The sequence below is a fragment of the Patella vulgata genome, chromosome 5 (assembly GCF_932274485.2).
Source record: "Patella vulgata chromosome 5, xgPatVulg1.2, whole genome shotgun sequence".
Taxonomy (NCBI): Eukaryota; Metazoa; Mollusca; class Gastropoda; family Patellidae; genus Patella; species Patella vulgata.
Window position 1 is genome coordinate 31,956,674 of NC_065883.2, and position 20,664 is coordinate 31,977,337.

Here is a 20,664-nt window from a genome sequence, read left to right on the forward strand (position 1 = left end):
CAGGAATAATCTTGTCAAGTTAATAATCTATTTCTCAAAAACAAAAGTATCATTTCATGACAAAAAATACATACAATGTCTCTAAAAAATCAACGTAGGTGTTAAATATATTACATAACAGACTGTTTTTATTCTGAAACATACAAATCATACTGAAAATACCTTTTTTTCATGTACTCATGTAGGTGTATCTATTTTAAGTGGAAACTGAAATTTTCAATAAAAAGTCCAAATTCCATCTATATTTATAAGGATTTTGAATTGATTGTCCCTGACATCAATATACAAACGATCCAAAGGACAGCTATAAGCTCCCAATAATTTGCAGCTAATTTTACATTTTATGTGGGTATATAATCATTGATCAGTGTTGTTAAATGTATAATATTAGTTTCTAAAATATATATTACTTTTAGAACTTCAAAACTGAAACATACCTTGATAACTTTAAGACAGCCTTTTGGAATTCACTACAAAAATTTAAACAATGAAATATCTCCTAGTTGTCTCTATCAAATATTCTCTGTCAAATATTTAGCTTTACAGATGTATATATATATATATATATCTATACAGGTGACAATCATTTAACTCAATGTGATTGTATAATATGTCAATCTGAGACAACATGAACCAGACCTCCTGTCAACTGATTTCATTGGTAACTTTACCACTAAACTTACATCAACTGATCCAAAGACGAAGATTCCACTTTAATCCCATTGATGTCTATACTAGACTTCCTTTGTCATTTCTAAAATACATCAGTCTTATCTTTCAATAGACTAAGCTGGAGATCATGCAAAGAGTATTTAGTGTATTTAATAAAGGTAGGAAGATATCATAATATTTTAATAATATCTTGAAGTAAATGTAGATCAAACAATGTGTGAGCTACTGGATAATATAGTCAGCTTAAAAAATCTAATGCCTTTTTATACTGCATGCACATTAAAGACACAACAAGCCAGATCATTCACTATTTTAATCTTAAGACAATTTATTTTCATGTAATTATATATTTTTCAGTTAAATTTCCTTCTTTTATAACCCTTGTCGGTGCGCATTGTGAGAATCACATAGCAGGTATCAAGGGGTCCATATGGACCCCAGTTATAATTTAAAGTTTTTACATACAGGTATATTTGAATTAAAAGGCAGCGGTTTAGTTTTTATTTGTATTCATATTTGACAACTGAAAAACAACTAAATTATTATACAAAAACATTTTAGTGACATTTGGAAAAGATTTAATAATTCTCACAAAATTGCTACTTTGTGTACTATGTGATAAAGAGGTTAAATGGCAATTCACGCTTGATACAAAAACCATTGAATATTTGGAATTTATCATTTAATTTTTGGTATTTGTAACATGCAGATGTTAAAAGAGAGAATACTCTGGTATACGCAATATGGTATTAGGCAGCAAAAACATTAGCAAAATCCCTACTGTGAGTTGTTTGGACCCTTGTTCCCTTCAAGCGTTGGGTCTGATTTGCATGTAACAGAACTCTGCATGTGGGAAGCAGATGAATACCGAACTCTTCACTACGTGTAAAAATGTATAGGAGACAAAGTCACAAAATTTCAGAAAGCAGTGCCCAGTAGTTATTATAATACACAATAAAACATGTGATTATCTAGCAGTGTTATTTTCATTCTGTTTTCTTAATTGAATGTTAAAAATGCATTATGTAAGATTTCTATAAAGAGCTAACAGTTCTCACTATAACATTTTAAAAATATATAATCAAAAGGGAATATGTTGAAAATTTCCATCCAATTATTTCATTCTGAGTGGAGTTACAACCGATTAAAGAACAGTGTAGTCTTGATTGTCATTGCAATCGTGTTTAAATGCATTGAAAATATAAACCATTCGATGATCTAGAGAGTGTATTATGGGCTTGGCATACGAATATGGTAAATGTCTAATCAATGAATTAAATAACAAGAAGGATCTAGCTCTTACATAATGCATCTTTAAATACTGGTGATCAATTAGAACATATTAGCGTGGATTAATCTGTGAGAAATTTGATATTTTCCAAAAAATACAAATTATGCATCGTTACTTTAACTTTTAATGAGAAACCGACTGAATCAAAATTGAATTCCAATACCTAAGACCCAATCAATTATTGATATCAAAATAGATCTTTAGACGGACACACGATTATTGTATTGTAATTATAGTATCTAAAAAACCCAAACATTTCATATTTATCTAATCCAGCAATTACTGAGATACATAAACACAATCTCACAGCATGAGGCAATATTGTTTTAGAATAATCATGGAACCGGCAGATTTATAGACTAGGGCTGAATATTACAGCTGAAAACAATATTGCAATACAATGCAATATTTATGCACACTGAAGATTGTTTAATAATTTGTATTTCATCAACGTAATGTGTATTTCTAATTATTTAGAAATGAACAATGGTCATGTAACAACTTGAACTGGGCTTTATTTTTATTTAAGTCAGTAAATATATTGAACAGTTTTTTGTAGTGATATATTAATATTAATAAACACCAATCAAGCAATGAATTGTTTTCTTTTCCATCTGAAAAGACATTGTAAGGTGATTTTAACAATTTAAGAATGAAATATTTGCAAATATGAAAAAAAACTATTATTCATTAAATTATCATGATATATTGACTTTCAGAAATTGTATCACTATATATATTTCTTAGTCAAAATATATCACAATACATTCATACAATGGAATATTGTCACATGCCTACTATAGACTATACCGCTGATCAGAATTTCAGCTTGTCTGACTATTACCTTGCCAAATTTATTCCCCCACATTAATCATTTTAAATACAAAGGGAAAACCCAACACAACTTCAATCTAACTAACCCACATTCTAAGTAATTGTGCAATAAGACCTCACTTCTTTCATTTCATTTTGAACAGATCAAATCAGATTAGTCTTAGTGTTTAGATTCATCATTTCACGACATTTCAGCTATTTCTATCTGAAGATCTCCTTGTTGCTGTCATCTGAACAATACATGTAGGTTGTGTAAGTGACCAATTAAGTCTCTACAATTCCTGCTATCAAGGGATCAATAATAAGATTAACTTAAAAACTATCTATATTATTAGCTACTTCTCTTATTAACCTAAATACTTAGCCAGAGTAGCTATAATTTAGGCTGTATTCACACTGAGATATAGTTTGGGATATAGTGTGGTAAATATTCAATTTTGTCAATATGAACAGAAGAGTTCAGATTAAATACTTTGAGTAAATTGCCACGGGAGTGTGAAAGGCACTGGCTCCCGAACCTGAATGTTCCGGGTTCGATCCCTGTGTTTGTCGAGAAAGCTCCTCAAGATTTGTCGTCGTGGTTTTGCCTCGTCAGTGGTGCAGGACAGAGAACAGTTCCTAGTCTTTCAGATGGGCAAAAAAACAAAGCCCTGTGTACACATTGGCATTCATGTAAAAGATCCCTTGACATTGACAGTTGGAATTTGAAGTAAGAGTAGGCTGCGGTCAGGGCAAAATTTCCCTTATAGCACACTGTATAGCGTATGCTTCATTATCTCGGTTGAAGCAGAAAAGTAGGACGTTACATCCTGTTTTATTTCATTTCTGTGTAGTTAAATTAAATGTAGAGGTGACTTTCTTAAAACAAGATTCATGTGATTTATATGAGCTTTTATTCTTATATTTGCCTTTGTAGAAATACTTATTTTTAGTCCCAAGTTACTGAATCCTTTATAATCAGTTTAAATACAAGAAGGCTTATATCGACTTCAACTTGTCAAAAAGAAGAGAAGAGCCATATCTTAAGAGAAGAGTCCTCTGATCAGATTTGTGTAAATTCGAAGAATAATTAATGACGTCAAATTAAATTTATAACATGATTCATTATAAAATTGTGTCATTCTTCTGTTAAAGAGAACAGAATCAATGTACCGGAATACAATTTACACAGAATTAAGGCGTGATGCTCTACAGTTCACTAGAAACTTTCTTTTGCAGCATATTTAATCCGTACAGTAATTGGCTTAAGAATGATTCAATATTGTATTCTGTTCACTAACCAAAATCATGTGACAGTCATCTGATTCTGACATAAATGATTCATATATTGAACATGACAATATATATATCATAATTATTGTTGATTTTTTTTATTACTTATATGTATATATTAATAAACCAGTGGCTGCCAGGCAGGATACGCCCACATTTTACAAGAGATGGATAGAGAACAAGCTAAAAACAAAAACGAGTTTTTGTACAATCAGTGGTCATAATCCAGAAAGTTATGGTCTGAAATGTGCAAATATCAAAAGGGACTGAGATTTTTGGAATATAAAGATATGTTTTAAGTTCCATCAAAATTGGATAAAAATTGTGACCTCTAGAGGGTCCATAAACTTGAATTACATACTTATTATACAATTTGCATACAAAGAGCAGCAATTGATTTTCCCAAAATTCCAATTCAACCTTCATTATGGTGGAATAGTGATCTAAACGTTTTTTAAAATCAAAAAAAAAATTGTGACCTCTAGAGAATCCACAAGCTAAAAATGTGATTTTTCGACCAATCAGGGACCATAATCTAGGAAGTTACAATCCGATATGCGCGAATATCGAAAGGAACCAAGATCTTTGGGTTATAAACATGCATTCCAAGTTTGATCAAAATCGGATCAAAATTGTAACCTCTAAAGTCCACAATCTAAAAATGCGATTTTTCGTACAATCAGGGGCTATGCGTGAATATCAAAAACAACCAAGATCTTTGGTTATAAACATGCATTTCAAGTTTCTTCAAAATCGGCACAAAATTATGACCTCCAGAGGGTCCACAACCTTGATATACCAGATATTTAAACTATTTTTTTACGAGGGGCGGCCATTTTGTAGGTCAGTTTTGGTCTGATTTTTACGAAATTCGAATTCAACCCTCATTACTGTGTAACGGTGATATAATCAAACGTTTTTTGAAATCGGATAATAATTGTGACCTAAAAAAAGTTGATTTTTCATACAATCAGGGGCCATAATTCAGGAAGTTACGGGCCGATAAGCGAATATTGAAAGGAACCGCGATCTTTTGGTTATAAACTTACATTTCAAGTTTCATCAAAATCAGATTAAAATTGTGACCTCTACAGGGTCCACAACCTTGATATACAATATTTTTACACTATTCGCGTACAAGCAGGGGCCATTTTGTCCGTCAGTTTTGGTCCGATTTTCACGAAATTCGAACTCAACTTTTATTATGGTGTAACAGTGATATACTAAAACGGTTTTTAAATTGGATAAAAATTGTGACCTCTGGGGGGACCACAAGCCCAAAACGCGATTTTTCGTACAATCAGGGGCCATAATTCAGAAAGTTACTATCCGATTTGCACGAATACCAAAAGAAACCAAGATCTTTGGGTTATAAACATGCATTTCTAGTTTCATCCAAATCGGATCAAAATTGTGACCTCTAGAGTGTCCACAAGCTAATAACGTGATTTTTCGTACAATCAGGGGCCAAAATCCATGAAGTTATGGTCTGATACATGCCAATATCGAAAGGAACCGAAATCTTAGGGAGATAAAGCTATATTTCAAGTTTCGTTGAAATCGGATAAAAATTGTGACCTGTAGAGTGTCCACAAACAAATTGTGGACGGACGAACAAACTGGGGCGACGACAATATACGTCCACATGGCGTATAAAAAATCTGTCTTTAAAGGGAATTTTATAATAAAAAAAATCATTAAAAAAATTGACAGTGCATGATGTCAGAGTAAGAGTCAAATGCACAGATCGTTTCTCTTCAACAATTTAAATAAATTTGGTGTCATTTCTTAATGGTGAATTTGAATCAATACCTTTATTTGAGACAAAAGGCGACATATACTTCACTTATTATTCATAAATTTCTGATCTCTCAACTTAAACTGTCACATTTAATTCACCAATTGCACCATTAGGCATATAAAAATTAAAATCTTCTCCACAGAGCACATGACAAATATAATGAGAGATAAAAAATCTGTCTCATTGGGACAAAACTAACTTTACCATCTGTCATGGTGAGCAGAAGTCTTTATTTCAACCACAACTCAGGAATATTCTAATCAGAAAATACTAGAAACACAATTTGTGGTTTTGTCTCATTTCATTTAATTCAGATTAATGATATTGATTATCATATCTTAAATTATATCTGGTCACCCTCAAAATATTACCACTAAAGCCAACAGCTGACCATAATGCAAATGAGCATGGACTAAGTCATACATTATACATGAGGTCTCACCTTCACTAATTTAAAACTTATTAAAGCAATTGCTAAAGTGTTAATTGTCGCAGGTCAACAAGAAAACAATAAATTGGATCCCAATTATGATCAGATGACTTTCATCCCAGCAGACATCCTTTGCTTACATTATACCTTTGAACTAATTCGGTCTAGACTTATTGCTTTAGGCAAAAGAGTCACATTCAATCTAGCTGTCATTAATCTATGATTTATTGTGGATATCATTTTGTCTATGGATTAATTGTTACACTGGTATTCTATTTTATGTAATCTTAACATAATTAATGGCAATAAAACTTCTTCTGCTCAAGGGTAACTTGGAGGAACAAAACTTTTTGGATAGGGTGAATGTAATTGATTATCCAATATTAGAGTTTTATCTATGCTATTAATCAAATTAACATTTCAATTTTTTTACACCTTAGATCAATGATCCATGCATTACGAAAATATTTTCATATGAAAACACAAAATGTGTGTCACAAACTAACAGAAATGATTATATAAAATCCTAATCCTAATCAACAAACCCTCACCTTTTTGTAAAATAAAATTAAAATAGAAATTGCTATTCATCAATGTTATGTTTTAGCTCACAAATTCATGATGAAAAAACTTAAATTTCCATAAATATCCAAATAATGGGTGCATCTTCTCAGTGACCTTCACATGTACACAAACTCGGTATAATCACAAAATTCTAGAATATAGTCTCATTAAAATGCATATATCGGTTGAATAATTGTTCAAATCAATTCTTTTTAACTGAAATAGATTTCTTTTGATTTCGTGTTGCCATTTTGATTTCTCTAAAATTGTTAGTCAATGTCTGACAAATATTTGATTTCTATCTACAAACATCATGTTCAAAATGACATTTAATTTATGCTTATTGTTTTAATAATTTAGATTAGGCCTACTATCTAAAGAACACTTTCAAATCCTTATTTTTGTTAAGTAATAAGGAAAATGATTATTGTTTTATAAATCATAAAAACCTGAAAACATACAAATAACAGATAACAAAACACATCCATAACACAATAAATCCTAATTTCTACTATTTCATGCCACAAGTCCATTGATTCAGTTATTTCATTTTCTAATACTGTATTAATGCCATCTAAATGTTTTAATTAGATCTCATCTATTGTAATCTTTAAAATCTATTCTCTTCCCTCCCACTGATGTAATTGATAACCATCATTAATATCAATAGAAAGCTTTTTGACATCTTTGACCCATGTAAAGAAACAATGACGCCTAATTTTCAATGGGACCCATTTCTAATTACACAATTCTATGAGTAATATTACAATTTCCTCACAGCATGGCTAACTTTAAAACTAATTTGTCCCATTAGCAGCTCCATGCTGTGCTTGAGAGTTCTCATGAAAAAAGTCTGTCGGGTAAAACACAATTTTTTTAATTTTTCAAGAGAAAAAGTCTCCTGTGTATTCAATTTTATCACATTTGGTCACCTTACCACATTTATTATGCTACCCGATTTGCTCATATAGAGGCCTATGTGTTATAATTATTCATTTACATAAAATTAAACACTTAAACAAAGGAAAACATTCAATACAGCAGAAATATTATACAATGCAGACTGTATTTATGCTTTGAATACCAAATTTAGATGAAATTTGCAATACTCGTAGCAAATGTTATTTTCTTCATAAGAATGAGAAGATTCCATCATTTTGACTGTAAGTAATATTTTCCACAAATAAATTTGAATGTATGTAAAGCTTCACAAGCGAGAGTTACAGGACCAAACTGGCGGATAAAGGTATAATCTACAAAGTAAATTAAACCTATATTTCCATGAAGGAGACTTTTTGATTTTAGCCAATGAGATCATTAAATTTAATTTTAAAAAAATGAATAACTTACGTGCAAAGGTAATCGAGGTTCACCCCGTGAATTTACTGGAAACATAATCCTGAGAGCTTGACGTTTTAAATCTATTAAACAATTATTGCAATGTTCACAACATACACCACTTTGTGTGGTACGTAATCCAGGAGGTGATTGAGATTGTGGTATTGTTGAACCTTCCAGAGCTGATGGTGGTGGACACTTTTCACTCATCCTTGACAAATGTCTTCTTCTGTCTCCAATATATGATGGTGGTCCATTCATCGTATATCTAAAATCAGCCATTTCATTCAATTTTGAATGGTCTTTTTTGGGGCTGTGAAATTTATCCACTGAAGTTTCTTTGGAATGGTTCAAATATTGGTTTGTGCTGTCTTCTGATAGAACTACATGAAGAGGTGTTGGTGATCTGACACCAAAATTGTTCTCGGCAAAGAGTTGTTCTCTCTACATAAAAAAGACAAATGAACAAAAGTGAAAACATGTGTTGGGTTTAATAGGTATGGGTATAAATTATTGCTGGTAAATCACTGTCAGATAGTCAGAGGATCAGATGAAAGGTAAAATAACAATGACTGCCTTGTATTAATCAATTGACAACCGTGAAAAATGACCAGTTAGTAAGTAAAACCAATGAGTATACACAGAGTACGTCCTGTCTGCACATTAAATGAATGATATAGGGGTAAGTAAGTGGACTTGAGATACACATACTTGATAAATAAGTAGGCTTGAGGCTAACTCATCATATATTTCATTATGTGAGTGTTGTGAATATATGTTTACAGGCTGTTTATATGCTATCTATAATGACTATGTGACACAACACATCAAATTTTTCCTTCTAGCTACATACAACAGATTGATTTTAGTCTATAATAAGCTATTCACAGTGATATTACACTGGTAGTAAATAAGCTCAAGGCAAAATAATAATAATACAAAAAAATCGCGAGGTTTATATGCATGTAGCCTATAAATTGACAGAAATCGAATGTCCAAAATAATTGGGTGCAAAGAAAATTTAATAATTTATTTTTAAGCAGGAAGTTTTTTTTCACAAATTAAGCAGGAATCTGATGATGCTGTGCCATGTACAAATTTAGGAAGACTTCCAGACTTATTTTCTTAGTTCCAAATTAAGACTTGCTTACGACAAACTGTAAATAATGGCTTAAAGGATGATTACCTTTAATCAGTCTACTCAAATTAGTTTAATAGTAAATTGCGTGGATATTATTAATTTAAGGACACATTACGTATGGCATTACTTGTCTAGCTGAAGGACATCTATAGGAAATAAGAACATTAAGGTACCGGTAGATTTTTCATGGGCTAATATTAAAGACATAAATGGTTTGACCTTTTTCGTAAAAGGGTACAGAATTTCAAAAAGAAAAAGGGAATATGATCGAATAACACATATTTTTATGGTTTTGATTTTCAACAATCTAAATAAAGAAGGGAAGCTTTTACAGTATAGTCCAATATCTTAAATTGTTTTAATTCATACTTTATAGTTTCTTTGATAATTTAATCAAATTGTCTTGAAATATGGCTACATCTGGCTCTATTTGTAGATACTCGGTTATGATCATGTTAAAATGAAAGTCCTGACCACATGGAATTGGACACAATGGCACCAAGAACATTGACCAATACCACAGATTTAGTGATGGTTGTTTCTGATGGTTAGATTGAATTATATGCTCACACAAAGGTGTGGAAATGAAATGATAATGTGGTAAACTCTGTCATTTAATGTCCATTATTCAGATATATAACCTTAAAGGGGCATTATCACTCTTACCATGAAAATAAATTTAATTAATTTTGAATAATACTATATTCAAAGTAATCTAATTAGCAAAAATCCAAGCATTGACCTACTTAAAGTAATGTATTTTTAATGAGCATTCGTTAAACTTCTCAATAAAGAACTACAAACTTTGTACACTTAAAACGATGGCTTAGAAGTATAACAAATACTTAATGCATTTTACAAATTTATAGCTATTGATATTTCCATTTGATATCTACCCTGATTTATAAAACTGTGTATGATGATAATTTAATTCAGATTGCTCTTTTGTTTATTGAAGACGAAACTGCCATCAGTATAATCTCATTGAAACAGCTGTAGAATATCTGGTTCTAGCAACTGTTGGTATTATTGGTTCATCTTGACCCTTCAACCCTTCATCTCATCCCACTCATAATAACTATAACAGTACTATCTTAACACTGGACAATGCCTGTTCATCCCCTCAAACTTTGACTTAAACCAACCACCATCTGGCCATTAAATAAATAATCACAATTCACTAAAGCTTGACTAGAGTACAGCTTTTATGGTAACTGTTATCATTAAAACCATAAAATTGATTCTAATAGCCTGTAAAATTCAATTGCCTGCTATAATATATTACTAATAATGCATACATTTATGTTAATTGAAACTGGTACCCTGGGTAAAGTTATTAACCAGAGGCATGTCTTAACACGGCTTCACCACATTCAATAATAACACTAATTTATTTAAAAATCTGTATTAAAAGTTAAAGAAATATTCTCCAAGCAATCTTCAACACAATTTTAACTTCAATAACCAATATTTCTCCTAGATTTTTTAATAAGATCTCTTTTTATATCCAAATTTTTATTAGCTAACAAGTTGTGAATGATATATAATAGTTGAAATGTTGTGTGTGTCCAATAGATGAACTAATTATGTTATAGAAACAGATCTTTAAAAAAATAAGCTTGAATATTTTTCTGATGTATGCAATTAATTTAAGAAACATTAAAATAGTTGAAATGTTTTGTGTGTCCAACAGATGAACTAATTATGTTCATAGAAACAGATCTTTAAAAAAATAAGCTTGAATATTTTTCTGATGTATGCAATTAATTTAAGAAACATTAAAATGATATTAGTAAAGAAATACATGTTGGCAGATGGTACAATCACTCTTGATGTCAACAATAAGACCTTTTCTATTCCACTAGAACAATTCCAGGCATCATAGAACAACTTAAGCTCAGCAAGACACTGACAATTGAACTTAATTCCCTGACAATAGGACCCAAGCCTTTCGATTAACCTCTGAATATTGAATTAGTTGATATCCTAGGCTAAGCATTGTTAAAATGTTATTAAAAACTTGACACAGCCAAATGTTACACACAAGACTGTGATGCCATGTTTTTTTTATTTGTTGGGGTCCACTTATTGATCCAGTTGCTTAATTGTGAAGTTGTTAAAGATATCCTTTTAAAAATCTAGATTACACACCTAACTCTTTTAAAATCCGTAACATGCCAGAACAAAGTTAAATATTTAGTTTAAGACCATCATGCATGATCAAAAGAGAGAACTTAATATAGGCTTTTGCTTGTTGCTCAATCCAGTTTTTCATTGAATAAAATATTGTTTAAACTATTCAATTACTTTAATAAAAAAATATATCATATTTCAAAAAGTTCTCAAATCGACCAGTCTGAACTAAAGTTATGGCCATGCAATACTTGCTTTCTATTGCTTATATCCCCCCCCCCCTCCCCTGCCCACATCCCTAACACCATTCTTATTTTATATTCATACAAGTCAGTCTTTCCTTTATGAAGATTTCTATACTCAGATGTGCTTAATTACATAATAATAACAGACATTAAAATTGTATATATTCTAACTAAAGTTATGACCATGAAATACTATATGAGTAACTTATAGGTAACTTAACTTTTAGAGGCATGGTTTAATGGGCATATGCTATAAACAGCAGAAGATTTGATTCTGGCAATCCAAACACTACTGTAAGATCCTATTCTTATTAAGGTTGATTTTTCAGGTAAAATTTTACCTCATATATCAAATTTGAAAATAATCATACCTGTGAAAGATACCTATTGGTTCTGGATGAAGAAATATTTGCTCTTCTGGGAGACCGAACTCTTTGGTCACCATTTTCTTTAACGCTTCTTGTACTGTGACCACTCGCCATGTAAGCTGAACTTCTTTCACAATGAGATTTCATCTGTAATAACAAAATAATTCATAATATTACATAGATTAAGAATTTTTTAGAAGCCCGGAATTAATGAATGCCACTATGGCAGTTGTTGTCTACGGCAGTGCAATATATGCCAATAACATTTCAGAAACTTCACTGAACTTTAAGGCAACTAAATCTGGTTCTGCTCCTAAATGTTTGAGGTCAATACAAAAACCTTAATCTATGGTATTAAACAGGTCACCTGTTTTGTCCTGTTTTACCCACTTGGGTAAATGTGGCTGTACACAAAAAGCTGTATGCGTAATAACAGGCAGACAAGTGATGAAGTGAAGTAGGTGGGAATTGTGGTGGGGCACTAACTGCTATCACAGAATCATTTGTTGATTCATACAAAGCAAATTTGTGGTTGAGATATTTAGTTTCAAACACATCGTCTGGATTTTATTTAGCGTACAGTGTAATCACGGAATCATTCGAAGTTTGCAAAAAAACGACATAAAATATAATACGTTATGACTATCGACCAATAGCCGTGGGGCACCATAGGCCACCAAAAATACAACTGTACATGACTGAAGCAATAGTGTGCTGTATTACTCCATCTAAATAATACTTTGATCTTTTGGAGTGTTTACAAGGATTCAATGAAATGAAATGGGTTTTAACTAGTGTTCGGATATTCGAACAAGAATACTATTCGAATATTCGTTGGGTCTTGAAATTTGTATTCGAGTATTCGAATACTATTCGAATATTTTCAAATCTTAATATAAATTTATTTAAAGTGGTTTATATTCATTTTATTATAATTTCTAATTAATTATGTAATTCGTGAAATTTCTGGTGACAAGTGAACAATACTCAAGATTATATTTTAGCAATTGCCAGTGTATCTTTTACGTAAACTGCCAATCTGTACACAAGACCTCGGTCGTCCATGGCATCGCAACAAATAGACGCGGACCTCAACCACACTCCAGTCATCTGCCATCTCCGTCAGGTGCTCTTTTAGTTTATCCGAGGTATGTGAACCTGGACATGATTTCACTTCTAGAGTCTTAGCCACCATCTCCCAATCTGGTGATTCAAAATGAGCGGTTAAATTAATGCAAGACTCATTTTGTTCATCTGATGTCCATACAGCTGTGGTCACAGGGCTAACTTCTGACTTGGGTCATCCCTGATTTGACATTCAGGGACGAACAGCATCATAGATTTCTTCCATTCTTTTTTTGAGTGTTTTTCTTGACGGCAAATTGTGGGATGGATTCAGGGCTTCTACCAATTCCCGAAAATGGTCATTGTCAATAAGAGAGAGAGGGGCTGATAATGCTTGGCTACAAACTTGATCAGTTTCTCAGTGATGTTTTTTGCTGCGCTGAATCTTACTTGCTGTTGCCTGAAGAACTTTGTGTAGAACTTTTTAATTGGCTGAATCTTGCCATGTTTCAACTTCAAGTGGTTCCAAAAGTGGTTTTACGTGCACGCTGATGTGTACACAGGACCTTGGTTTTTCATCCCATCCAAATGACTAGACAGCTGTCCTTGTAAGGCCCCCTGTCCTGCACCACTGACATGGGGAAACCACGGTGGAAAATCCCAATGAACTTTCTTGGCCAACACTGGGATCGAACCCACGACCTCCAGGCTAGCGAGCCAGCATCTTACTCACTTAGCCACCGTGCTCCCAAGGATTCAATGACAGGAGCAATAACTATGTAAAAAGTGTAAATAATTATGGAGGCAAGAACAATAACTCTGGGGTTCGATTTTATGACTAATTTAAATGTCCCAACAAGCAACCCCCCCCCCCACACACACACACACACACACCCACACCCTCCCTCTCCTGTCCCTACCACAAAGTTTAAAAAACCAGCTTGGCACAAATTGTTAGAACTCTTTTAACTTTAAGGAGCTTCATATAAGTCCAGATTCATTACATTTTTCACAAACTATCCCTGCACCAGCAAAACACTGGGATAACATTTTATGTGTGTACATATTAATCAACATCTCTAATGTGCACCAAAGAAATAACTTTCTGGCCACAACAGCACGAGTCGTCAATTACTAGAACTATTTTGCCCATGGCTATAAATCTTACTAGTGTTAGCAAAAATTTATCAACCTTAAAACCATTCTCTGAACAAACGACCGAAATTGGTCCATATATAGATCTATAGGAACAAATTCAATATTGGCGAAAGCGAGAGAAAATTGATTTAACGGGATCTTGAGAAAACATACCACAAACGTAGGATTCGACAGGGGCGGATCCAGGATTTTTTGCAGGAGGGGGTCTGCCAGGCTCATGTTAAGGAAATTTGATAGTTGACAATGCATGATGCCATAATCGTCTCTAAATAATACGTAGGAATACATACACATTGAGCTTTTTAAAGAGAGAAATATCCAACACCCGGTTTGACGTCGATTTTTATAATGAATTAATAGAATCACATTGTGATTCAATTTCATTGATGCAAAGCATTAATTGTGATATCACACATGTCTATAATATAGACATGTATAGTCTATATCATTATTTCGAGTTTTGAATGCCAGTCCCCCCCCCCCCCGCTCCCTCTGGATCCGTTCCTGCTTGGGACTCCTGTAATTCGAATGCACTTGACATCGACGCAATAATAATAATATCGTATAGCTTTAAACTAGTAATTCCCTTTAGTTGTTTTAAGATGTCTTTTATTTATTGAAAACTGATATCAAAGAAAATCAGAATCCGATTCAAATGAGCGTTATAGCACGTATACGGTGACAATAAATTCATTAATTAAAGGAACATCGTCACCATTCTTTTGATCGTTAACTTGTACCAGATGGGGAGAAATGGGCAACCTTACTTCAAAAGAAAGGCGGATTTCTGCGCCTAATTAAAAAGATTTGTTAGTGCCCCCGTGATTTGAAACCAATGATAGAATTACAATGAATTGTATAACATTAGCACCCTACCACGTAATGTGTTTTTCCATCTCATCCGTCCTTGTTTTCTTTCACAATCTCTTCGATCCTCAGTGGCTCGAGCTTCTGTCAAACGTATTTGATTTCTGTTAAGTTTTTCCTTCAGACGCCAGTGAATTAAAATCAGTTTGCTGCTCTTCACTAGTCAATTACGCACATAAAAGTAAAGTTAAAAACTACTTAAATCCAATAGTGTCCACCAGGAATGATTTATCCATTTATAGAATCACTTGAAACACAACACGCAGCAAACAGTCGAGATGGCTTTAAATAACAGATATTTATCTGTTTAAAGGCCAATTGTTCTCCATTCTATACGAATCCAGAAAAAATAAGAGACGGGAAAGCAAATATTTTTTTACAAAGTCATATACATTCCTTAGGTTAGGTATCCATTCTGCAAGACACCACGTACACGTATCGTATTAATGACAGACACGCAGTTTAAAGTTCCCCTTTCTCTATAAAATTAGAGTTTTTTCAGCTGTTTGTGTTATCATCACCTACCACAGGTTAAACAAAGTTTTAGCTACCCTCATATTTTCACTGGTTTAGTTGAATAGTTCAGTTGTTAAAATATCTCCCACTCTTCCTTCAGCAGGAACCGACCTCAACTCAGATTACTATGACTTCCGAACACGTGTGAGATGACAAGAAAAGCAGAGAAACTGAAGACTATTGCATCCAAGACAGAAAAGAAAACGTCACGCCGGCTTACTGACGAACAAGCCAACATTTCTATGGCCGCTGGTCACAATTACCATTTTCCATTGGCATAAAGAAAAACTATTCCTTGGTGATGAAGAAAAAATGCGAATGGAATGAATAATAATTTTCACGATGGGGACAAAAATAACTTATTAGTTTCTAGAAACTATTTCACAACATCACTGATCTTCTAATAATCCCAAAACAAAAAGGTAAATAAGAACTATTTTATGAGTCTAATATATTCCGGTCTATATAGTTCTTTGAATAAATCGCATCCATTGTATTGTCACATTTAAAATGTAATAATGAAATATTGAACACTAATAATATGTCAAGGGGAGAAATGCGAAGCCAGTGGTTTTAACACTGTAATTATAACTGTTTATAGATGAATGCGAACTCTAACGTCGTATGGTTTGATGACAATGTTCATCTAAACTGGGCCTATCCAAGGATGATAATTACTTCACGCACCGTCGAACACCGTATGTGCATCGTCTACATAACGGTGGCAAAACCCGTTATCGACAAAGCGCTTTGTCCATCCATTTCGAGTCTTCGATTATTAAGACGCCTTCAAGGCGAAGTGGCAGGCAGCGAAGTCAATTCAACACAAAGGATGTGGAAATATCGCAGAAAAAGATCGTTTGTAATGTTTAGCTTAAAATACTGATGGGAAGCGAGGATTGATGACTGCAGAAATAATCTTCTCAGTGTTGACTTATCCAGAGAAAAAAACACCGACTTGTTCTTATCATTAGAATACGATATATTTAGATCCTAAAGGACAAATGACATTTTACGACCGGGCGTTTATCTTGGTTTTATACCATACGTCATTAGGCATACTTTCTGCTAGTATAAAAAATCATCAGTGACATTTGACTTTCTATGTGACAAATGACAGTGTGATCTAATTATTTCTATCAATACGTGCTTTTGATTTATGAGATAGTCCTTTTATTACAGCTTATGCAAAGTATGCATCCTAGATTTCTTGAACTAATACTACTGGGTTAACTCAACGTGAAAAACAATTAGCTTTCATAATGACAATATAGGGTATTTTTGAGAAATAGTATTTATAGGTGTGTAATGAGTATTGAAATTTTCAAAACATACATTTTATTTATATTGAAACAATACACGATTCTCGTGACGATAAATTACTGCATTAAAACTTCGTTTTTCATAAAACCATAAATAAGACATTTATTCACATGTTAAGCCCATAATCAACGCTCTAGACCATCGGATGCTTTTGATTTTCAACGGATTTAAACACGATTTCTAGTTAATATAATTTAAAAAGTGGATAATCGAGACTTTGTTTATTATCGTAACAATGGTAGCAATGACAATCGAGACTACACTGTTCTTCTTATAAGGACAATAACTCGGCTTAAGAGGAAGGAATTTACTGAAATTTTAAACATGTTCCCTTTTCATTATCTATTTTGTTAACTATTATAGCGAAAACTGTCAGCTTTTTATCTATATCTTACATAATGCATCTTTAAATGATTGATGTTTGGTCTAGCATCGTGTTTTATTTTGTCTTCTTAGTTACAGTACCCAAAAATGGCATACATGTGGATTCTGGTGGGCATGTATTATTGGACAACCGACAGAAAAAATGACGTGACCCTATGATGATGATTGGACAAATAAAACGAAACTGAATGCATTAAAGTTGTGTTTAACAATTAACTTAGCACATATTAGGAAGAATAAGAAGGGACTCATTGTTTTCTCGTTGAAAGAAAAGCTCTTCTGCACTGACCCCCAACCTAGCCACTAACAATGGTTTCTTAAGAAAGCAACGAATCTGAACAGCAGGGTTAATAAGTTTAGTTTTGAAGAGCACAGCAAGGCCCTCGTTAGGATTTTTTAATGACTAAATGTCTTCAATGATAATTAATGTGTAATGAAGTTTTCCAGGGGACTCGTCGATAGTACCTTAAATGGATTCTTATAACGTTACACATGTAGTTGATAATCAATATTATTCATAGGCCAGTCCTTGGGAAATAATATGTAGACCATAATATACTGCCTTTGCGTATATTTGTTATTAAAGTATCTAAGTCTCTGACTCAATATCATCCAAAGTCTTCAACATTGAAAACACGAATTATTTGTCAATTTAAATCAACATTGATGTTATGATCTTACCGGGAAAAGATGGGTTTCCGATATTCAATATTTAAGACAAAATAATGCGTTTCAGCGTCATTTGTAACAAGGGACTCGACATATTGCACAAGTCATGTCAAACGGTGACGACATTATTATTCTTATCTGGACAGCGTGCGCAATAAATACCATCGGTATAAACTGGAATAACTAGACGCTAGAGATTGCCATTCCATTGAGACTTCTGTCGTATTTCGCCGAACATAACTGATTAGAAATTACAGTACATGTAAAAACAGAAACGATTGAATGCAAATCATTTTATATACATTCATGTTACATTATTATATGCGTTTCGACCCATTTGTGTCAATTTTTAAAGTTCTTAATTGATCATAAAAAGACATAAACCGATAAAATTAGTTGATAGTATCTTCACTAGTATTTCCATAGAATGGGGGACAGCCTTCAACAATTGTTACGTGAATTACGAAAGACAATAGTCGCGTGGTTCCTCACCACCAGTAGTTTAAGTTTTATGAACGAGTAGTGTCTGTGCTGTAAACCCCGACAAATCATATCCGTGAGATTTTGTCATTTCTATAAACTTTTCCACCAAAGATATTTATAGGCTGGGGTTTCCATGAAATGATGAAATGGACTATTTCCTGCTTTGTGACAACCTACACATACTTACACCTAAAACCCCAAAGGCTTCTGTATTATGGCGAGGGAACATGGGTGGATATCCCCCCCCCTTTACACAACACACACTCAATCTGGATTATTGTTTAGAATTATACAAACACACGCCGAATGATCATTTCAAGACAAGAACCAATTTTACATAACTGCATAATCCATATTGTGGTATATGGACTAAACATTTTATTAGTGAAATAATAAATTGTAAATAACAAACAAGGGATTGGGCATCATAAAATAAGTCAATCAAAGCTGTCATGGTGAAGAAGGAAATGATCTTTCTCTAAACAAGAAGACGTGCAACAGACAGAGACATATCCCCTTTAATCGATTCAACAAACAATCGTCTAATAATGAGAAAAACATTAAATGAACACATTTGAAAGTAGCTGGAGGCAGACCCTTTTTGAGTGTTCACAACTCAAGTTATGATTATCAGTTTTTCTCGTCGAATAAAAGCAAATTTTAAAAGTCTGAAATAGAGGCGAGCGTTTTGTAGAAAGGGTTTAGCGTAACAATTACGCTACCACACTTTTAGCACCGTATTTTCACACTGGCAAAATGATCTAAACGAAGTTTATTTATCATTCTACGGTCAATTGGGTTTCTTCTCTCAGCTAGGGGAATTAATTAGTTCGGGCAATACTAAAGTGTTTGGCCATGACTAATAATGTGCCAATATTGGAATCAATGCAACCATTGCGAGACTATTGTTTAACGCTGAACTTGTACGCGCAGAAAATAGACGTTTTTTCTTAGTCATTGTGTTTTTTAAAGAACAAAAGGGGAAACATTTCTGTTTTGTTTTTATAATGCCTTCCACGAAGCTCTCAACTGATCTTGAAAGCAATTTCATCACCCATGCCTTTCTTTATCCTTCATATTTCCTAACAATATTTAATAAACGATAATGGGATTATATCGTATTGTGTGTATATTGAACATTAACGAGGGTTTGTCACAAACAACATACACTTATTGACCTTTGTCCAGTCTGTTAACGGGAAAAGAACAATGGCAAACGATATACATGTACAGTATTATGCGCTTAAGAGAACACGGTACTTACCAGTATTCTGATTAAAACGCTTCTGGTCCTCATTTGGTTCAATTTTTTCAAAGATATGACGAATTAAAAATTTGTCAACATTCGGCATCCTCTACAAAGGGGATATGGTCATATGAAACCAGCGATACTTATAATATTGGCTAAAATCTTTTAAGGTGCTTCTTTTTAATTGAACCGGGAGATTATCTACTGTTGATATTCTGGTTTTTGTTTTCTTAATTCAATGACAAATAATCAGTTTGGGCACTTTTTACTGTGAATAATTAGATAATGTCAGTCTCGTTTATGGTCTCCAACAAGCAATGGAGTATTGTGTGTGGTGGGTGTGGGGTGCCTCATTTCGATTTCGTTAAAAAAATATTTTTTATAAAAACTCCATCCAATTCCTACAATATACTGGGCAAAGTACCCATTTTCTTTGATTACGGTACAGAACAAAAGTTGATTATTGTAGGCCTATTTCTCTTTGTATAGTCTCCCACTAAACCGAATTCAACAGTTTCAGAAAGTCCACAAGAAAACTGCACGAATTGTGTGTAAGGAAACGTTCGCCCCTTGCACATTGGCTATCGTCCAGTAGGATAATGTTTGACTTATTCTGCACATTTTAACACGGGTCTTGTGAAAAAAATTTCAACCTCGCTGTGACTACCGGTGCAACCTCTATGAAATAATCGATCAACCCACCATAACTGTAGCGAAACGTCGCTAAGAAAAATCCCCAAACATTTTCTTCCAGGATTTCACTGGATTTTGATTAAAACTGCTTACTTTTGGATGGAAGACCCTTGCAAACCGCTATCCAGGTCCTGCGTAATTATCTAAAGCTTTTAAAATTATGGTTCG

At 33.1% G+C, this 20,664-nt stretch overlaps 1 long non-coding RNA gene across 1 annotated transcript; it reads right to left on the minus strand.

Moving 5' to 3' along the window:
* Positions 1–8,275: 8,275 nt before the first annotated feature.
* On the minus strand, positions 8,276–15,298 carry LOC126822316 (uncharacterized). The gene is made up of 3 exons (XR_007680764.2): positions 15,189–15,298; positions 12,093–12,236; positions 8,276–8,646 (listed from the first exon to the last, which is right to left on the minus strand). It is a non-coding gene; the product is annotated as an uncharacterized LOC126822316 (long non-coding RNA).
* Between the last annotated feature and the right edge of the window lie 5,366 nt (positions 15,299–20,664).